The sequence below is a fragment of the Mus caroli genome, chromosome 11 (genome assembly GCF_900094665.2).
Source record: "Mus caroli chromosome 11, CAROLI_EIJ_v1.1, whole genome shotgun sequence".
NCBI classification, from domain to species: Eukaryota; Metazoa; Chordata; class Mammalia; order Rodentia; family Muridae; genus Mus; species Mus caroli.
This window is the reverse complement of record NC_034580.1, coordinates 59,704,244-59,718,365: the sequence shown is the minus strand read 5'-3', so window position 1 is coordinate 59,718,365 and position 14,122 is coordinate 59,704,244.

Below are 14,122 nucleotides of genomic sequence, written 5' to 3'. Positions count from 1 at the left end.
CTCTACTTGGTCTGGGTAGCCAGGTAAACCCATAGGGAACACATATGACAGGCCCAGAGTTTTCACAGCATTCTATACAAAACATATCTCAAAAATGAATTTGTAGCACATTGTGATTCCACTAAAAACATACTTTAAATAAAGGTTTAAAATTAAGTAGCCATAGACTCATTGGATAGAAACACCAAATGGTTATATTTGTTGTATATTTTCCAGTGTTATTCTTATGCATTTATGTGGAGACAACAATTGGCTCTGCTGCTAAATCTGCTCAGTGTATGAGCTCTGTGCTGGCTAGTCTCCTGCCAACTTGACACAAGCTAAGTCATCTGAGAGGAAGGAACCTCAATTAAGAAAATGTCTCCATATGATGGGGCTCGAGGCAACTCTGTAGGGGCATTTTCTTGATTAATGACTGATGGAGGCAGTGCCACCCCTGGACAGGTGGTTATGGTTGAATAATGAAACAGGTTAAGCAAGCTAGGGGGAGCATTTCAGTAAACACCCGCCCCCATGGCTTCTGCATCCTCCAGGTTCCTGCCCTGTTTGAATTCATGTCTTGACTTCCTCTGATGATGAACTATGATATGGACACACCAGCCGAGTAAACTCTTCCCCAACTTGCTTTCGGTCATGATGTTTCACCATAGCAATAGGAATCCCGAGTAACAAACAGCCATTCAAAAATAAAGTCAGCAGAAAGAAGCTAAAAGACCTAGTCCCTCAGTTGCAACAGCCACCTTTCCATGCTCAGGATTGGATGTGTTTCTTGGAAAGTAAAGCAGTCCTGCCAAACAGCACATGCTATGGCTTGACGATGAGCAATGGCGCCCAGATGGCCATACATGAAAAGCTCGTCTCTCAGGAGGTGCTTCTGCGAAGTGTACTATGCCTTTAAGAGGTGGTGCTTCGTGGAAGTATCTAAGTCATTGGGAATGTGGCCTCAAAAAGGTCTAGAGATTCTCCTCCCATTCTCCTTGCCTTCTCCTGGCTCAGAATGTGAGAGTGTGGACCCATGCACTCACACCATGATGTAAAGTCCAAAACAGAGGCCCAGGATGAGGCAGCCAAACTTGGACTCAGATCAGTAAGCTTCATTAACCCTCTCTTATCTCAGAGGTAACCTGTCTCAGACAGTTTGATATACTGACACAAATCAGACCGATATACCACAGTGGATATAATCCTACTTTCAAATACGGGCTATGAACCACCTTCTGTGTGATAAAGTAGACCCACAGAGTACAGTGTTCAGCTGTGGGTGTCTAATGTCACTTCTCCAAGCCTTGTTTCTAAAGCTGGATGTTCTAACAGCCATCTGGATAGCCATCACTCCTAGAGCAGGCCGCAGCGTCTTCAGGTTGTTTTTATTCCTGGTACAAAGTGATCCATGGCGGCTTTGATAGTCGAGGCAGTGTTACCTCAAAGACATTTGCTTTGCAGTCCACTCCTATTTTGGTTTTGTCTTTGTTTGAGACAGGAGGTCCTTTTGTGGCTCATGCTACCCTTGACCTCATGATCCTCCTGCCTCAGCCTCCCAGGAACATACACCACCACAGCTGCTGGTGTTCTTAGATTTTTTCCCTGGGATTTCTAACCATGTGTATTTATTTCATGAGCTGCTTTTGCTGAAATTTTAACAGAAATAATTATTACTTTCTCAGTGATTAATACGAAGTCTATATATATGGATGAACTAACATTTTACCATAAAGCTCAAGAAAGATATTTCTCTCTCATTGCCTAGGTATTCATCTTTGATTTCTCTTTGATAAGATACTTTGGTTCAACCATGATAAGTTTCATTAATGCCTATTGACCATTCTATGATTTACTTTGTTTAAATTCCTGAAACAGTACATCTGGAATTTATTTCGGGTGTAGTATGAGCCTGGTATTTACAATTGCTTTCTAAATGCTTACCCAATTCCCCCCAAACCATTTGTTGAGTTATTAATTCCTTTTCTACTGATTTAAAACTTCACCCTATCTAATACTCTGTATTTATGGGCATTCATATTTGGGTCTGTTTTTATACTTCTGATTCCATTTTATTGCTGTCTTTCTAAACTTGGTACACGTAACATATTGCTTTAATCACTTGTGCTATATATTACATGCTAATATTTGTGTGGTAAGGCTTTCTTAAAATTCTTCATTTCCAAAACACTTTTGACTTTTCCCTCATGTGTGTTCTCTCACATGAATGTAAAAATCATTTTCTGAAGGTCTAGAAAACAGCCTTGTCAGAGGTTTTGTTGGTGTGGTTAAATGTAAAATTAAATTTGCGAATTTGATTTTTATCCATATTAAGTTGTCCCATTTAGAAATATGCTATAACATTTTTTTTTTTTTGCTATGGTTGTTTAATCTTGGACCTTCACATCTCTGTATCTGTTCTACTGTTTCTTTGCTGGGGTCCTGGCTGCCACTTCCTCAGTTTTTATGTAAGAATTCATCTTTGTCAGCTACAGCTGGCCCTGCATGCCAGAAGGTGGAGATGGGCTGCAAAGAGAAAGTGCAGCCCCTGGATGCAGGCATACAGCAGAACACCTTAAACTTTGTAGTGCGACAGTTTGAGATGTGGTCTTGCTATACAGCTCTGGTTGGCTCCAGATTCACCATCCTCCTCCACTTTGCTCTCAAGGTGCACACATAGCATCTTGACTGGTTCTGAATATGTGACTGGGAATGCAACAGGCAAGGAACACATTTGAATATTTACTTTATAATGACTTCAATAGTTTTATATAAGATATTAATTTATATGTGTGCATTGTGTGTATGTGTGCACACGTGTGCACACATACACACACACAGGGATATTAGAAGATAACCAAAGGAGTCAATTCTCTTCTTTCACATTTACATGGGATCCAGGGATATTCCCTAGCCTTTGATTTTTAAAAGTATTTGTCAATATTAAGACTGCTTACCTCTTTTTCTTATAGGCCAATATAATGCAACACTGAATGAGCAGAGATTTTTGAGACAGAACCAACTGGGGGAAATTTGAGCAGTGCCTCCTGCTAACTGGAGCTTTGTGCAATTTGCCCAGTGTCTGAAACTCAGTTCCCTCAAAGACAAATAATGATACCTACTTTACAGGGATTGTGTGCGGATTAAAGAAACAGGCCTTGTAAAGCACACAGCTGATACCTGGCACATGCAGTCCCTATTATTTCCTGTCTGAGTGCATTGTCTGGAGTTCCCAGAATGTTAAATAATAATGATAGCCACGAACATCTAAACTTTAACGGTGAAAGATTCATTTCCAAATGGAAATACCAGACCCCGATGAAGACGATGATGAATAACATTTATTAAGCATTTGTTACCAATTCAGGACATAATTCACAGAGACAATTGTAAGAAATTACCCTGGTATCCTACAAACTCACTTCCAATGACACAGCTTTTAAGCGCTCATTCCATTATTTGATTAATCCAGGGAACAGGCCATCATTAAGTGTGTCTGCAGCAGCCCACCCAGTATGCCTCAATTCTTACTGTGGTCACTCAGGATGTGACATTACTCACCTGGTAAAGATGGAAAAACCAGACTGCTGAGGGATGCTGCTTCGAGAGCTCATGTGTAAAACACTGCTAGAACACATACCTGCACATGTTATGTTGCTGCCCATGTGACATGGTCTCATGTTCATCATGTGGATTGCCCAACTACACTGAGAGCAAAGAATGGGACTGGGGGCTCATAAGGTTGTGTGTGTGCTTTCTCAGATGCACGATCTCGCATTTGGCCATCATCTATTGATGTTATGGATTGAATATGAAGTGTCCCCCATGAGCCCCTGTATTACATGCTGTATCCTCAGCCGCCATCACTGGTTTGGAAGGATCTAGAAGCTTTAGGAGGTGAGGCCTAAGGGGAAGAAGTGAGTAAGATCCTGAGAATACCTTACCTCTGGCCCCTTCCTGTCGCACTCTCTGCTTTCTGTCTGACATGAGATGAATGGCAGCTGTCTCCTGTTAGGTTTTAATTTCCCCACTACGGTGATGGTCTGCCCAAATGTATGAGGTCAAGACTCAAGCACAGACTGACTCTACTAAAGACATGAGTCAAAAATAACTTTCGTTCTTTTAAGTTGTCCTCTCTACTCTTTCAGTCACAGCAGCACGAAAGTAGCTAATAGAACTGGTGTTAGTAATTAAAACATAGGTTGTGGGCTGCCGAGATGGCTCAGTGGTTAAGAGCACTGACTGCTCTTCTGAAGGTCCTGAGTTCAAATCCCAGTAACCACATGGTTACTGGTGGTTCACTACCACCCGTAATAAGATCTGACACCCTCTTCTGGTGCGTCTGAAGTCAGCTACAGTGTACTTATGTATAATAATAAATAAATCTTAAAAAACAAAAATAAAACATGGGTTGTGAGCAGCTCTTCTGTGATCCACTCATGGATGGGAAATGCCTTTGAAGGAATATCAGAAGGACACACAAACATGAAATGCTGGGACAGGCAGGCAAGGGCTGGAAGCTTGAGGTGAAGTGGCGGGAGTGAGCTACAGATATGGTGGGGCTGGGACTGGCCTCTCAATCTAATGCCTGGCAGGAATGTTTTAGGTGGGCAAGAAAGGCATGCTGATGGTGGGCATGGCTGTTGCAAACCTATAGGCATCATGGGGCCAAAGGCTTAACCTGCCAGAATCTAGCCTGCACCTTGGTGGAGCTGAAGTAAAAACAAGTGACTTTGTAACTAGATTCAGCTTGGCACAAAGGAATGCTTGTCTCTGATTGTTTGACCAGGTCAGCAGAGGCAGGACAGGAAGCAACTGTGCACTGTTTGTTTTCAGTCTTGGTATTTATGGAGGCAAAACAAAAGCAAAGTGAATACAGCTCTCACTGGAAAAGGATGAGGGGCCAGGTGAGTATGTGAGATAACTCCTCCCTAAGGTACAACCAGAACCAGTGTCCTCCAGGTTCATCCCATGTCTCCATTTTGTCCCATCCATAGGAGAGATTGTTGAAGTCTTTCCCCAAACTCACATGCATATCATATTATATGCAGGAAGGGTGTGCCCTGTGGCCCCAGATATATGCTGATGAATCCAGAATTGGGCAACTGATTCATTTTTCATCCCCAGTCAGCTTCTCCTTTCTCTCCGCACCCTGCTTCCTTCCAGGTATTTGGGCTTGGCAGGCTATTAATGGGTGGAACCCACAGACACAAGGAAGTGATTTTTATGGGCTTTCTTCTGGGCTCATGTACAATTTTCAGAAATTCCTTTTGATCCTCTAAGATCCCAGCAGCCAACTCTGGTTAACATCACCAAGAAGGCAGCCGCACCCAGCATGGGTCTAGGACTACCCTTCTCATGTGCCAAGCTGCAGGCAATTCTATCCACTCGCCTGGAACTCAGGGCATCTTGAGAGAATTCAAGGCAAGGGAAGTGGAGGGAGGGTTTGGATAATTACCATGTGAGTGTGATTAATGCTTCCATCTGGGCAAAGAGTTTTATACCAAAAAAATCTCTCAAAGATTCCATTGTTGCCATCTTGCCTTCTAAGATTGACTAGTTTAATCTTCATTTTATAGACAGAAATTCTTGACCATGGGCCTCGCAGAAGTGTAGGGTTGACCCTGATTTTGGTCATCTGAAACTTTGGCCTGCTTGCCTGGGATTCTTGGAGATGTTTGAAATGGACCCAGTGAGGCACAATGAGAGTGGGAGAGGGTAACCTTACCTGCGGGCTGGATGATGACAACCACCTTGCTAATGCTGCGGCCAGTTCTGGAATCAGAGGCTCTCCTTTGGGCTTTGATCCGGTATCCTCTGCCGTACCTTTGATGGCTTTGCAAACACTTCCAAAGTGGTCATGTCTTAGTTACTACTGTAACTTTTTTCCTTGAGGCAAAGCCTTGCTATATTGGCTAGGCTAGCCTTGAACTCCTGGGCTCAAGCAGATCTTCTGCCTCAGCCTCTTAAGAAGCCAGGACTACAGACTACAGGTATATGTATATGTGTGTGTATGCGTGTGTGTGTGTGTGTGTGTGTGTGTGTGTGTATATATATATATATATATATATATATATATATATATATATATGCCTAGTTAAGATCCATTCATTTAAAAGTGAGGTTNTGTGTGTATATATATATATATATATATATATATATATATATATATATATATGCCTAGTTAAGATCCATTCATTTAAAAGTGAGGTTATTACACTGGTTCTATGGAGGAAGTACTGGAGGCAGTGCATTTTATTATTGTCCGCCTTAACTCATTCATTGTATTTCATTATAAAGTCACTCCATATAGAGAAGACAGAACACTGACCATTGAAGTACAGTACGAGGGAGAAGAACCAAATTCCATTGACCACTTGGTGCAAAGGATTGACAGAAAAGATTCACATCAGTCTAGACCACAGGCTCTAATGTGTGTCGCCAGGGGCACCATGTCATGTGACACTCGCTTCTGTCTTGTTTGAAAGTAGATGTTGGCTTTGTTGCCTTTGAAGTTGATACACTGCAAACTCTGAATCATTCTGCTGAGCTCATCAAATGGATTCAAACCATAGGTAACTGGCTAAGGCTGCCAGCCGTGGAATGTGATTTAAAAAAAAATGTTGTAATTGCAAAATTGTCACAGAACTAGGAGAGATTAAATAAGATAAAGGGGAGAGAGTGATGTGGTATCAGTCTAGGCTTTCTTTACTGGAGGCTCAGGATCCTACATCTCTTAAAGTTGTTAATGGGAATTAACAACAGAAGTTGTGTCCCCTCCCTTCCTCCACATAGTGTGCCATCTTTGAGGATGGCATCTCTACTTTCCCCAACATAAGCACATGCATTGAGTCAATAAAAGAGAGGCTGCAGAAATGAACACATGCTTAGCATACACTTCTATTATTTTATGCAATGCTAGAGATGGGACCCAGGACCTCATGCTTGCTAGGCACTCACGCACTCTGCAATTGAGTCCTGCCCCAGCTCCTCAGGGTGTTCTTTTAATTAGACAGCCAGGCCCTGGATACAAAAACGCCTTCTAACATGTGTGTCTATGGAAGCCAACACATCAAAAACACCACCAGAGCTAAAAATAAAGGGATATAAAATGCATTCATGCCACAGGTCCAGCAGAGGCACTTTAGTTGGGCTACCACATGTGCCAAAAGGGGTTGTTTGGTGAAGAAAACTCAAATTCATAAGCCCAGAGGGACTTGGAGAAATCTTGCTGTCATGCTTCCACTTGGACATGGAGGGCATGGAACAAAGAGTTCAGCTGATCAGACCACGCATGCCCAGTGACTTGCTGCCTGGATTGGCTCGTGTCCCATCTAGTTATCTCTTCCTTCATGTTGTTCTGATTCTAATAATGTTAATGATAGCAATTACTTACATTTGAATAGTTCCTTGCAATTAGAAGCCACTGCCGTGTTTAAACAATGCAAGCAAGGATTATTAGCTACATATTACAGATGCAGTAACTGGGACGCAAACAGTCCAGGTAACTGGCAAAAGGCCACATTGCTAGCGAGTGACAGAAAAGGACTCAACTGTGTTTTGGAAATCTTCTGGTTTAGAGCTTTTGCTAAACAATACAGGGATTCTTGACTGTAATTGAGACTTTCAGATATAGTAAACCCCTAGAAACACACATTAAACACACATTAAGTTTCTACACATCCTTTCTTCTGATCGTTCTACAGGGAGAATTGCATTATTGAATGGACACTTGCCAGGGCCTTTGATGTAGAGTAGTTGTTTTTTGTTTTTTTCTTTTTTTTTTTTTTATTCTGTAAAGCAAATATCAAGGCTGTAAAATTATTTTACTTAATCCAGAAGCCTTCTGCTCTGAAATATATAACGTGTAAAGGTCTCAGGGATTCCCCTCCAGAGAATAAGCGAAATCCTAGATTATGTAAATAAGAAATGACACTAAGAAACAAGGCCCTGCATCTGTGTGGGTCCTGCCTTTCTGTGAGGCCCATTGTGGAATCCCACAGGCCATCCAAGTACCAGGCCTAGGATTAAGGAACCCTGTACATGATTCCCTACCAGATGCGCACTAAGTTTTTAAAAGCTTTCATATTGGAGTAGGAGGGCTTGCTTTGATTCCCAGACCAGTGACCTATTAATTCAAAGAAAGCTTAGGACACGTTCTTTGTCTCTTTAACCTGTCTCTTCCTGAGATGATGTTGGTCTCTGACTCATGTAGCTACTGAGGCCAACAGGCCATTGCGCTCTGATTCCCTATGAAACCCATTGCCCACAAAGCTCCTGATAACAGATGTTATCAGATAACAGATGTTATCTGGTTCTCTACTTCCCTACCTTGGTACCTAGAAAAGCACCCACTCTGTGCTTCTCTAGGCATCAACTGGAAATTCAAATTAGTTTTAACCTTAGCTGTTGATTTAGAATAGACTCTTCAGATGATATCCAAGTGCCACAAGGCTTCTCTCTACATCAGACTAGCTTAGAGTCTCAGCGTTTGTTCTGCCTGTACTCCTAGTGTAAAAACAAACCATTCAATATGCCCCTTTTTCATGTGCCACAATTGATAGATAGCTTGTCAAAATTCAGGCAGTTCTTCCCAGGCACACCTTTTTATTTTTATTTTTATTTTCAGACATGATCCTAAAGCACAGGCAAGAAAGAGCAAATTTAACCAAGTCTTCTGTACAGCAAAGAAAATCCTCATCAGAGAAAGCAAACAGAATTTGTAAAATAATAGCAAACCATCCACCTAATAAGGAATGGATATTCAGATCCCAAAGAAACAACTCACAAAAGGCACATACTCTAGTCTGCAAATGAGTGAAAGGCACGGAAGGTACCCAATGGCAAGAAGCTCAGGAACGTGATCACATTGCAATCTACTGGAGACATTACAACGACAACTGTAGTGAAGCACCACTTCACCTAGCCAGAATGACCTTTTCCAAGACAAAAACAGCAAGCCCTGGTTAGGATGAAGAGAAGGGGATGCTCAGACATGGCTGGTAAGAATATAAGTTAGTATAACTGTGTGGGAAGCAGTATGAAGTGCCTTTAAAAAAAACCAACAACCTTGAAATAGAGCTACCAAATGACCAGTGATCATACTTCTGATACACAGCCAAAGGAAATATAATCTGTATGACTGGAGGAATTCACATTCACTGCACCACTGTCCACAAGAGCTATGACAGAGCCAACTTAGGTATCCATCAATGGATGAATGGATAAATGGATAATAAAATGTGTCATAATCACAGTGGAATTCTCCCCATAAAGGAATGAAGGTTTGTCATTTGCATCAGTGTAATTGGAACCGAAGGACATTATGCTATGTGAAATAAATCATGCACAGAAAGAAAAATACATTTTCTCACAAGCAAAACGCACCTGGAGAGTTAGCTGGACCATGGACACCCTATGGGATAGCAGTTTGAGTCTGACAACTGCCAACTTACAACCACAACTCTTGCCTCAAAGGGGATGATAAATCGTTTATTCTGGAGCTAAATGTGAGTGACTATGTCCCTAGAACACAGATTATGCCTAAATTCCATGTTGCAATGTCGTAACAACAGTTTGATGAAGGTTTTCTAGTAAGAGAACAACGGACGTCACAAACCAAAGCACTTTTAGCATACATTGATGCATATGTTTCTATCTTAGTTCCTTTTTTGGTGCTGTGACAAGTCACCATTCCCAAAAGTAATCTTGGGAGGCACGAGTTTATTTCAGCTTGCAGTATTAGGCAACAGTCCATCACTGAGGGTAGGTGGGGCAGGAACTCAAAGCAGGAACTTGGAGGCAGGAACTCATGTCAAGGTTCTGGAGAAATACTGCCCGCTGGCCTTTTCAATCTGCTTTTTTTTTTTTCCCGAGGCAGGGTTTCTCTGTATAGTTCTGGCTGTCCTGGAACTCACTCTGTAGACCAGGCTGGCCTTGAACTCAGAAATTCGCCTGCCTCTGCTTTTTTCTTATACCAATGAGGACCACGGTCCCAGGGATGGCATCACTCCCGTTGTCTGTACCCTGCCTCATCAATCATTAATCAGGACAATACTTCCACAGCTCTCTTACAAGCCAACCATAGGGAGGCATATTCTCAGTTCAGATTCCCTCCTCTGGGATGCAGCTAGGTTTGTGTCAAGTTGAGCAAAACCAATGAGCACAATTTTGTGGGTGGTTAAAGCCAAGTGGGTGGTCTGGGCAATGACCTCAGCTATAAGCCTCAGATGCAATCTGGTGATATTCTAAGTTGTTTGGTTAGTGGAAATGTGTTCCTACATTCCAAAGGATTTATCTAATGGTCACACACAGAAGAGGTTATAAAGAGCTACCTGGGGCTAAAGACGACTCAAGATAATTTGTTTTGAACTTGCAACATCCCAACCTCTCTACAATCACTGGAATTCTATTTAATCAGTTTTACAAAAGGTTCAGTGGAAGGTGTGCTTTTTTTCCACAAATTTTTATTCGCATAATAACTAATTAAATATTTTCAAATGACAGATAGAGAAAGTTTTGAAAGTCCCTGATATAAATAATGATAAATATCTAAAGTGGTAGAAACACAAGCTGTCATGATCTGATCATTACATGCTATGTGTATTAGTGAAATTTTACATTATCCACTACAAACATGAACAGTTGTTATGTTAATTAAAAATAAAAAATGATAACGGCTGCTGGCTACCTTCATATTTATCTTGTGTAAGGATGGGAGAGTATTTTGAGTCCAAAGCCAGTTTAATTAACCAAACAACAAAAGTTAAAGAATCCCGCAAGAACTTTTGGATATACAAGAGGATGTCTTTGTATCAGACACTCATTGTAGCCAATGGCAGATTGTCCCTGGCACCTCTGTATCATGTTCCTAGTGGCATTCTGCAGAGATGAAGCTCAGCTGGAAGAAAGCTCAGCGTTGCTGGCTGAAGACATCAAGTTGCTCCGTGTGAACGAGTCCTCTCCACTGGAAACCCTCCTTTTTGTGACAGCCTACAGCCGTCCACTATATTACTGATCATTAAACTGCATTCCCCCGCCCAGAGGGCCGGCAGCCTTGGCAGCCGCCTCCTCCCGCCCTCGTGTGGGTATTATCTGGGACATTCTGGTTGTTTATAGGAATTCCAGTATTAATGACTGGGTTCTTCTGGCAAGAAGCACAATCCTGCTCCAGTTCCCATCCCTTGCCCCAAGCAGCTCCCTCCCTCCTGTCCCTCTGTTCTGGATTTTAGATTCAACAGGATTGTTCACATACATAACAAACACTTGCTTTGAACCTAAAAATAAACACTATGAAAGAAAAAAAAAGTCTCTCATCCAATCTAACTTGAAATGCCCCAACATGATTAGTAATAGGCTGTGAAGCGCCTCTTCCTTATCTCTGCAAGCAGCTGCTAGCAGCATTTTGAGGGATCAGGCTGGTTGTTGTGCGGTGATTTTTTGAACAAAACGTAAGCCCCAATTGATTCTTGTATAGACTCTCTTCATGAAGTCCCCTTTGTCAAAGACTCAATCTTTCTAATTTTGATTCTCTCTCTTTGGCCTGATCCCAATCATCCCTGCCAGCTCCAGCCCCAGTCTGGCCAATTTTCTCTTTCTTCTTTCTCTATCTTTGCCTTTCTTCTTTCTAAACTCTCCTGGTTACATCCAAGTGCTTTCCGATTGAGGAAACATTATTTGGGTCACACAGACAACTGCTGCTATGTATGAGCCCCCCGCCCAATGCTGTTTGGCATTTGGAAAACTGGCTTATGAATGCACATGGGGTCTTGCATGTCAACAACTGCAAACTGTGGATAACAGATTTGCATCTTACAGCATTTCAAGGTCTCATTCAATGTGAGTGAAAAGAAAAAGAGAGGGCCAAATGATAGCCGATTTTTTTTCTTCTTCTCAATGCTCTTTTTGAACTAGCTGCTTACTTTATCTTCTAAAAAAGACAGAAGAAATGAATATATATTTAATTCTCTTAATTCACTGAAACAATTAGTTTAAAAACATTAAAATACTTTCAATACATTGATCATTATGTGTATGATCGATGGATCTGTCACAGAAGGAATAAACGATTGCTGAGAGGTTTCATCAATCTCCAGTTAAACTCTGTTCAGAGAAATGAATTTAGAACTCACCCAAAGAAGGAGCCAGCATGAAATCCTTTCAGAGCCATTTACTCTCCAAAGAGGAATACTTAAAGTGAAAAATAACATCCTTCCATCCACCCTCAGGGACTGTGTAGCTTATTTCGGGGAGATGAGACATCAAAGACCTTGCATCTACATTGAAAATGTCCTGAGTAATTGACTCCCAAGAGATGCATCAGATGCAAAAGCATCAGAAGACCAAGGTGTGGCACCACAGACACAGGTATCAGTCCTCTGCAGGGGGTGAGGGTGGGGGTGGGGGTGGGGGTGGGGGTGGGGGGCATTAGGGTATGATTGCAGGAGTTCATGTGTTTAAGGGAATTTCAAGCCAAGGATGGAATGCTTTCTGGAATTTTAAATATAATTGAGATGTGGCAGGTAGAAAAAAAGAATCTTAGGAGAGAGGCATTAGATGAAGACTTGAAGAAGTTTTGTTTTAAAGCTGATCGGGGCAATTAATTTAGCTTCTTGGCCAGCAGAAGAATCCGTACAGAGGTGTAAGTCACCAGAGCATCCAAGTCATCAGACATTGGGAAACGCCCAGGGAAAGATGTTCAAAACTTGCTCACAGAAAACTACAGAACAAACAGATGGACATGCATCTCCATATTATTATTATTATTATTATTATTATTATTATTATTATTATTATTGGTGACGGGGACTGGAAAAAGTGCACCAAAGTGTATTTGAAGATTTATTTATTTCTAGAATTTAGGTAGAAATGGAAAGAGCTAAGAATAAGATAACCAAATTTAAAGACGTTTCATAAGGCTGCAGCCAATAAGATTGCATGTTACCACTAAAAAGGCAGATAAACCAATGAAGTAATGTTAATTAGAAGCTGACCCAGGTTTGTTTCCTTCATGCACGACTAAGTCGCTGGCTACCTTATGGATGACAACATGAACTTGTGCATTCACTTTGGAAATCGTGAATATTTTGTAAGGCAGCAGCTCACCAAACAAAATGTGTACATATATACGAAAACCATGTCCAAGTATGCGTGTGAAAAAGAAGGCTTATTGTAGCCTCCACCTCAGCCCATTTTCTGTTGCTATACCACACACTGCACAATTGATAAAATTTTGCTCCGTCTGTGGCTGGGGAGTCTAAGGGCAAGGGGTTGGCCTCTGGTGAGAGCCTTTTCCCTGCATTGTAACGTGGAGAAGGGACTTACATATTGAGCTGGAGCTAGCTCAGGTCTTTGTATCAAGGCCTCTCACCATGAAGGCCACACCCATTTGTCACCTCATCTTACTGTAATTACTTTCTACAAGTCACCTCCACATGCTATCCGCATAAATTTCAGTCATATTTCCCATTGGTTTGCTGCTGAATCAATGGCAACTAAATTTCAACACATGATTTTCTTAACGAGTTATGTCTTTTATTTTGAATTGCATGTGTGTCTGTGTCTTTGTGTGTAGGTATGCACACATGTGTGAATGTCCCCATGGAGACAGAAAGCATTTTATTTTTCTGTAGTTGGAGGTTCTGGTGAGCTGCCTAGTGTGGGTACTGGGAATTGAGCTCAGGTTCTCTGTAGACCACTATGAACTCTTAGCCACTGAGCCATTTGTCCAACCCCTCAACACACGAATTTAAAGGCACACATCCAAATCGTAGAAGCTTTCCTTTAGACATAGCCTGAATGGCTATCAACAATTGGATGAATGCTATCTTATAGTTAATTCATAGAACAGAACACTAGCAAACATGGTTTTTTTCCATAAAATACTGACCACTAAATATTACTTTGAAGGACTTTGGGCACATAGAACCGTTACTACCCTGAGCCATCTCTGAGGCTGTGTGAATACACCCAGGGACAGTGCATAGGCCAACAAGCATGGTTATGCCCCTGAAATTCTATTTATGGACAGCAAAATTTGGTTCTATATAATTGCCATATCACAAAATATTATTCTTCATTTGATTTATTTCAACCATTGAAAAATATAAATACCAGTTTTGTTTTGTTTTTTTTTTTTTTTTTT